Source organism: Zea mays, chromosome 4 (genome assembly GCF_902167145.1).
Source record: "Zea mays cultivar B73 chromosome 4, Zm-B73-REFERENCE-NAM-5.0, whole genome shotgun sequence".
Taxonomy (NCBI): domain Eukaryota; kingdom Viridiplantae; phylum Streptophyta; class Magnoliopsida; order Poales; family Poaceae; genus Zea; species Zea mays.
In genome coordinates this window covers 244404340-244413469 of record NC_050099.1, presented here as the reverse complement: position 1 = coordinate 244413469, position 9130 = coordinate 244404340, and positions in this window count along the sequence as shown.

Below are 9130 nucleotides of genomic sequence, written 5' to 3'. Positions count from 1 at the left end.
TTAAGGTGACCATCACAACCTCCGGCACTGGAGGGCAAGTGCAGACCAAGGGGCGGGTGCAGGAGCCCGTACTACGCATCTCGAACGGTCCGACGCACAGGCACAGACGGTCCGGAACTATGCCGGACGGTCCGGAAAATTCCAGCGGATGGTCCGACAACACTTAGGACCCGCAACGACCGTGTACCTTCAAACCACGATGACCAGAGATAGGTACGTGGAAAATAAATACATTTAAGACAGCTGGTAGGTTGGTCAAATCTGACCCGACCTTTGATAAATTATTATCCAAATATATAAAAAACAAGGCTGGCCCAAGTGACCGGCCAGCAAAGCGACCTTGCTCACCCACTCAAGAGCGACAATAGGTAAGACCGATTGGATCACCTCACCAATCAGAAAGAATGACAAGTCATAATGTCCAATTACGACCCAACATACCTACATGGACACCTCCACTCTCATATCCGCCTGGGCCATATCAATATACATACATGCCACTACCATACGCCCTAAACCAAATATGGGGCATGCCGCCAATCCATTTGGGATGCCCTAGTACCACACTTGGGGGCACCCTAGACCTCTGTATGCGACAGGATGGCACCTCCAGTACAAGACCGATTAAGCACCACTCAATCGAGTCATCAGGCACAGGCCCAACAAGATTGCCGGACCACTCAGCCGCAAAGACCGACCAATCCGGTAGGGGGGCATATATCTATAGCGACCGAAAGAACGACAAAAAAGGAAATTATCAAAATAGGTACGGCAGATGTCGCCATTAAAGAAGATAATGAAGGGCCGATGATTTTTGGTGAATCGGCCAACACAATCAAAAAGAAGATACGGCTGCCATCAAAATAGCCGATCTAAAATACTCCATGCCTCGATGGTGCCCATCGGGATTGACACGGTCCCAAAAGCGAAAATTACAGCGCCTATGAGCGTAGGAGAACCAGGAAAAGGAGGCGGAAAAGATATTTAATGACACACATCCACAGTACCCCCCACCACAAAAGAAATGGAGACCAAAGGCCGTTGAGGAAAAACAAACGGCCACAAAAATGGAAAATAAAACAACAATTGTACAGCACCCTGTAGGTATGGCGAATAGCTCGGCTGGAAAGGCCGGACCGTCTGCACAAGGCAGGGACCGTCTGACCCCTGAGTCCGGACCATCCGCGCCACACCAGGACGCCTCCAACGACGTGCCGACACCCATGGAAGAGGACGACCTAATAGGGGAGGATCTGGTCGACTACGAAGCTTCTCCAGAGCACCCAGGTATGGATATAAATGTTATTACATTTTCCACCGATTGTACTATTGTCAGCGACGATGAACCTATCGTTGCTCAGTTTGACTTTGGTCCTAAAGAAGTCGCCTTCACTAAACCAAAGGAATCGGTAAATCATTTGAAGCCGCTCTTCGTGCGCGGTCACATTGATGGTATACCGATTGCTAAAATGTTGGTAGACGGGGGGGGCGGCTGTAAATCTAATGCCTTATTCATTGTACAGAAAATTAGGTAAACAAGACGACGAACTTGTCAAGACCAACATGACCCTCAGCGGCGTTGGGACTGATAGTTCGATCAAAGCCAGGGATTCACGTCCATTGAATTAACCATTGGGACTAAGAGCCTTGCTGCTGCATTCTTCATCGCGGATGTAGAAGGAAATTACAGTCTAATCTTATGCAGGGATTGGATTCACGCTAATCAATGTATACCTTCTCCGCTACATCAAATGCTACTACAATGGGTAGGCGACGATGTAGAACAAGTGCATGCTGATGCATCGGCCTGTATTGCTGTGGCCGATGCTCCTGTACTTTGGACCTATGAGACTGCTACGTGTCTCACAAGAGTAGACTTTTCTGATTATTAGTTTATAAGTATAGATAAAAAGGGTTTTATTCCTGTGATGTTAGAGCCGATGGAAAATCAGCTAAATCCTAAATAAAGTTTAAATGATGAGTACACATAAAATGAATGAGTCTCTGGTCACGGACAGTCCGGCTTCCAAGGCTGGATGGTCCGGTCTTACAAAATAGTTCGGCCTTTAAGACCGAACATCTACCACAACATAAAGTCAGTATCACGGATGATCCGGCCCCCGAGACCGAAGAATCCGCCATCACACAAAGATCATGGGAGACATAATAGAGAAATTCAGAGATCTCGATAAATTAGGACAGGGGTTTCCATCGACCGATCCTTTGGAGGAGATCGACATAGGAGATGGTAAAACTCCAAGGCCAACTTTTGTGAACAAGACCCTGGAAACCGATCCTAGAGATGAGATGATCGGTCTATTGAAAGAATATTCTGATTGCTTTGCTTGGAATTACACTGAAATGTCGGGATTAAGCCGTGAGATCATAGAGCATCGACTGCCCATTATGTCCGGTTTCAGACCTTTCAAGCAGAAAGCTAGAACATTTCATCCAGACCTGTCCCACGAATCAACGACAAAATTCACTGGTTGCTAGAAGCTAATTTTATTAGACCTTGCAGATACGTAGAGTGGGTCTCCAATATTGTGCCGATGGAGAAGAAGGAATTAGGTAAGCTCAGAGTATGCATTGATTTTCGCAATTTAAATAGAGCAACTCCTAAGGATGAATATCCCATGCCCATAGCCGACACATTGATCAATAATGCGTCAGGAAATAGAATTATTAGCTTTCTTGATGGTAATGCCGGATATAATCAGATTTTCATGGCCAAAGAAGATGCGTCAAAAACGGCCTTTATATGTCCAGGCTTCATTGGTTTATTTGAGTGGGTTGTCATGACATTTGGTCTAAAAAATGTTGGTGCTACTTACCAGAGGGTTATGAATTTGATCTTTCACGAGCTGTTGGGAAACAAAGTGGAAGTCTACATTGATGATATTATAGTCAAATCGACTGAGTTAGGTCTCATATAGCTTATTTTCGCAAGGCCTTTGATAAAATGTGTCGATATGGTCTAAAAATGAACCCACGTAAATATGCTTTTGGAGTGTCAGCTGGTAAGTTCTTAGGATTCATCATTCATGAACATGGTATAGAGATAAACCCTGACCGAATCAAATCTATTCGGAATGTGGACCTCCAACCTGTAAGGTCGAAGTGCAGAAGTTTCTCGGCAAGATAAATTATTTGTGGAGGTTTATTTCTAATCTAGCCGGGAAGATTGATGCCTTCACCCCTATCCTTCGACTTAAGAATGATGCCGAATTCACTTGGGGGTAGAACAGTAGGAAGCATTTGATCTCATCAAAAAGTATTTGTCTTCGGCTCTCGTATTAAAAGCACCACAAGTAGGAGTACCATTCAGATTGTACATTGCAGTTGAAGATAAGGTTATTGGGGCTGTTTTGACGCAAATGACCGGAGGAAAGGAGCATGTGGTGACCTACCTAAGTCGGAGGCTGGTGGATGCTGAAACAAGATACGCTTTTATCGAAAAGTTATGTTTATGCCTATTTTATGTATGCACCAAGTGTAGATGTTATTTACTGTCTAGTCATTGCACCATTGCCAGTCAAACCGATGTGATTAAATACATGTTGCAAAACCTAATTATGAGTGGTAGGATTGGTAAATGGGCTTATGCACTTATAGAGTATGACTTGGTCTATGAACCATTGAAATCTATGAAAGGCCAGGTCGTAGCAGATTTTATTGTAGAACATCGGATCAAAGATACTCATAAACTAGACTTATCATACCTCACTGTTTCTCCCTGGACTTTGTATTTTGATGGATCGGTTTGCAATGAAGGGCAAGGAATTGGCATCGTGTTTATTTCACCAAGTAATGTCTCCTTCGACTTCTCTAGCCAATTAAAAACTTATTGCACTAACAATCAAGCCGAATATGAAGCCCTTTTGTTTGGCTTGGAACATTTAAATTGTACGGGAGTAAAACATGTGAAGGCATTTGGTGATTCTCAGCTGGTTGTCCAACAGGTATTAGAGGAATATCAATGTTTTGATGGTACTCTAAATAGTTACCTTGAAAAGTGTTGGGGCATAATTCATTCTTCTGACGAATTCAGTATTCGGCACATCTCTAGAATTGAGAATCACAGGGCTAACGATTTGGCACAAGATGCATCAGGTTATCAGATAAAGCGAGGAAGATTTCACAACACTGAAAATCTGATAACCGGTATAGGGTCAATTCCCCGGGTTGCGGACCGTCCGAGTGAAGACTCCGGACTGTCCGGGGTTGCCAGGAAAGTTCTCATAATTGATTCGGCTGATAATGAAGCCGATGCAGGTGATTGGAGGACACTCATAATTAATTATTAACGAAATACTAGTGTTAGGACGGATAAGAACATTCGACATATAGCTTTCAAGTATGTTTTAATGAGCGATGAACTCTACCGCCGAACAGTCGACGACATCCTGCTTAAATGCTTAGGCCCAGGTGATGCTATATTAGCCATGGTTGAAGTACATGAAGGTATTTATGGTACCCATCAACCAACTCCAAAGATGAAGTGGTTGTTGCAAAGGTCTGGTTTCTATTGGCCTAACATGATAGCCGATTGTTTCAAATACTACAAAGGATGCCAAGTATGTCAAAAATTCAGCGATTACTAGTTGGTCCCTGCAGCCGAACTACATCCTATCATCAAGCCTTGGCATTTCAGAGGATGGGGATTGGACTTTATAGGAGAGATTCATCCTTCATCATCAAAAGGGCATCGATTCATGTTAGTTGCCACTGACTATTTTACCAAGTGGACTGAAACCGTTGCTCTAAAGAACATGACACACAGGGAGGTAATTGAGTTTATAACTGAACATATTATTCATAGATTCGGCATTCCCCAGACCTTGACTACAGATCAAGGGACTTCTTTTATGTCAAAGGAGGTACGTGAGTTTGTTGAATTATATATAATTAAGTTGCTCAATTCATCTCCATATTATGCTCAGGCCACTGGACAGGCCGAGTCTAGTAATATAGCATTGATTAACTTGATAAAAAAGAAGATATATGATAATCCTAAGCATTGGCATAGGATTTTGTCCGAAGCTTTGTGGGCTCACAGAATATCTTAACATAGTGCTACTAAAGTATCTCCTTTTGAGCTTGTCTATGGGTAGGAAGCAGTGTTGCCTGTGGAAATAAGTTTAAATGCTGTCAAGTTCGCCAGGCAAAATGATCTAACTATCGGTGATTATTATAATTCAATGATGGACAATATTGATGAAGTAACCGACAAGAGAGTGACAACCTTAGGAGAAATAAAAAAGGACAAGATCATGGTAGCCAAGGCCTACAACAAGAAGGTCAAAGCTAAGTCATTTCAGGTAGGGGACCTGGTGTGGAAGACCATCCTGCCTCTAAGAAACTGTCACACCCGGATTTAAGGGACAAAGCCGGGTGCATCTCATATATGCGCCAAAGAAGACAACACATATAATAATAGAGTGTATAGAGATAAATGTCACAATATCATTAGAGTACTTATTACATAGCGGAAGTCTTACAAAATAAATTATAAATATAAAACAAACTAAAGTCCATCCTTGGCGCCAACAAGTCAACTGGGAGACGCCACCTAGATCAAGTCAAACTCATCATTGTGGCTCCTCTTGAACCACATGTTCTTCTCCTGTGTGGGGTGTGAGACAGCAAGGGTGAGCTCACACATGTTCATTGCTCAATAAGTTGTAAGGAATAATGTGCATGAACTCACCAAAGGTGGGAGCTCATGTGAAGTGTAAGGCTTACCAAAGAGAATGGTTAAAGCTGAGCATTGCATTTAAAGTTGGTCAGAATTTTATTAGCAATTACTAGATGTAATTGAATACCAAACCATAATAATAATAATAGAACAAAATTAATAACAAATCCCATGCAATGCAAATGACAAATTGAATTTAGTTCCATAATTTAATCATGCGAGAGTCCTGAGCTGCTCATGACCGTGAGCTCGGCTAGTATACCAGTTTTACACTCTACAGAGGTTGTACCATTTACCCACAAGTCATGTTACCCATCTGCCAAGGGGTCATAAATCCCATACACCTCTACCAAGGAAGCGAAGCAGGGTAACACTACGAGGCCTTTACAAAGTTCCACTAGCTTCCGAAAACCTGCTACAGTTTATGGGAAGAGCACTTGCAAGAATCCCTCGTCTCACCGCCATCGCAGCAAAATCAACCTGAGAACCTCCCTGCATGCAACTCCCCTACTACCATTGCCCCTTTAGGGTAAGGTAGTCTTCCACTAGCATTCCTAATTAGTCAGCCAAGGGGTCCCATTCCTCCCTTGTGGTGGCACGTGTTTCCCAAGTTAAGCTCCATGTTCCAATTAAAAATAATGATCTTGACATGAACACAAATAAAATAATAGAATAATTGGAACATGGATATAATGTAATATTAAACCCAAAACCATATAAAGCAATAGCAGAACTACCCATGTGATTCAGGGGTAAACAAGGTAAAAGATAATCAGACTAGGGTGACCTATTGGGTCCCATCAAAATTAAACCTATGCATTGAATAGTGATAATAAAGAACATTATTGGGTAATAGAAGTGGTCAAGGGCACAACTTGCCTGACACTTGAGATTCCAGGTACCAGGGTGATTCTTCTGATCCTCGTGACCTCACTGCTAGTCGTAGCAATACAAACAAACATGGTATAGACAGAATTAACATCACACCAAACATAAATACAAACTGGATAATAATGATCTACGCGTCGCTACGAGATCGTGGGTTTGAGAACCACAAAATCGGAGTTATGGTTAAAGAATTATGATTTATAGAAGATCTATGTGATTATAAATTGATTAGTACACATCATGTGATAGATTATACCATAAATAATCAACTAAACTTTAATTTTAATTACAACTTGACTAGAGATCATGTTTTAACCACATTATAATTATGGTCAGGTTAGTTTTACTTTAGACGAGCTAATCTAGTAGACATAGGATAAATAAATATCTAACTATAAAATTATGCAATATGGTATATTAAGGTTGTTACTGCGTAGTAAATACTTATATGAAACTAACGCAACAGGAACGAGTCAATTCGGAATTAAAACGAAGGAGTTATGATTTTATGAAGGTTTTATGTATTTGATACAAGATTAAATAGGATATAAATTTTAATGTGACTTTCATGTCAAAAAAGTGGCACTAATTGATAAACAATAATATTATAAAATTATAGGAACTGGAATGAACTGAAAAGGAGCTAAAATAAATTTTATATGGATTTTACAAGTTATAGGATTATTTTTACACTTAAAAATTCATTTCTTAAATAGATTTCCTGATTAATTCTCTGTCTGGACTGCGCGTCAAAAACAGAGAAGCCTAGGGTCTTCTGCGCAAGAATTCCTAAGACTCAAATTACCCACGCAGTGGACCGCGGGTTGATACCTAGATACTTCGGGGGCTCGTTTACAACATGCGCAATCCGAAGGGGTATTCTCGAATCTGGCTCGTCCGATCCGAGATGGACGGATCAGATTAGATTTGGGCCAGCTAATATCCCGCACTCCTTCCTGATCGTCGGATCCAAGATCTACGGTAAGGTTCTATCAGACAAAGGGGTATCATCGATTCGATCTCAGCCGCACACTGCCCATCCAACGGCCGAGCGGCTTCTTCTTCCTCCCTCTGACTACGGTCGGCCACGGCAGCGACCGTCCTGCTATAGAACCTCGCCGGCGCAGCCCGCCCGACGATTAGGCGCCCTAATTCCCAATTCAACCGATGCATAGCGGAGGGGGAGGTAGCGGGAACATGGTGGACGGGTACTCACCGGAGATGGCGTGCACTGGAGACCCATCCACGGTGAGCAGCGGATTGGCGGGGTCGCAGAACTCCAATGAGGGATTCCCTAACGCTACAGCTCCTCCGAAGCTCGCGGATCCCACAAGCGCACACGGGGCACCCCGTGGATGGCCCCTGACCCCTTCAAATGATCCCTACGGTGGTGTGCGGATGTAATGGCGGCGGCGGCGAGTGGCTAGAGAGGGGCACTCGGGTTTGAGGGAGGATAGAGGGGAGGAGGGCCCACCCCATTTTATACTCTGTGGAGCACGACCGGAGCAATCAGAGTCCGAACCCTAAATCTCACCATGGTGGTTAGAGTCATTTGGCTAGCTGGAGCGCGCGCCAATGGCGGCAGCCGTTACGGCCAAAGACGACCACGGTGCTAGGCTGACGGGTAGGATCCCTGGTCCAGTGACCTCCACGCGCGCGTGACCAGAGCGGTGAGCGAGGGAGTGTGGGGGCAATCAGTCAGTGCCTGGGGTAGACAGCTGCACGCGGTTGAAGACCTGACCGGTGGGGCCCACATGGAAGCGACTGACCATGTTAGGGCGCTGGGCCGTGCGGTGAGAACGAAATGGCTTACTGAGCCAAGGGGAGGGGATCAAAGTTGGGCCCAGGCGCAATTCTCTTCTTTATTCTTTTCCTTTTTCTGGTTTTTCTTTCCCTTTTCATTTTCAAATTCCCAATTTGAATTCCCATTTAAATTCAACTTCCTGGTAGACTTATTTTAATATTAAATGTCTAAGTCAAACATGGCATGGGGTTAACTTATCTACTTTATTATTTATTTAGTGATTATTAATGCTTCTCTTTTCTCCAATTTCTAGGATTCCAATTTGAGTACTAAATTCCAATTCAAATTCAAACTTGTGGTAAACCCACACTCAGATTATATTGTATATTTAAATGTACCAATGTGCATTTTTTCTGTATATTTTATATCTTTTCTCCCTTTCTTGATTATTTACTCATTTTCCAAACATTCAAGATGTTCTTTAAATTCTCAAATGAGTTCATTTGTATTAATATGAATATTGTTATTATTAAATGCCCATACAAATAAATTCTAACACAATGCAATAGATATATGTTTATTTTAATTATTTTATTTATTTGGTGGATGCTTGGAATATGAAACACACTCATATTGTTTTCTTTTTTTAGAAAAATAGTATTCTGATTGTGGGTAGGAGTCAAAAGTTACTTCAAAATTAAATATTCATGTAAATAAATACTTATGGTGTCTCATTTAATGATAGGCATAATCATTTAGTTGAATAGAAAACTTTTCTATCACTTCTTTTCTAAAATATT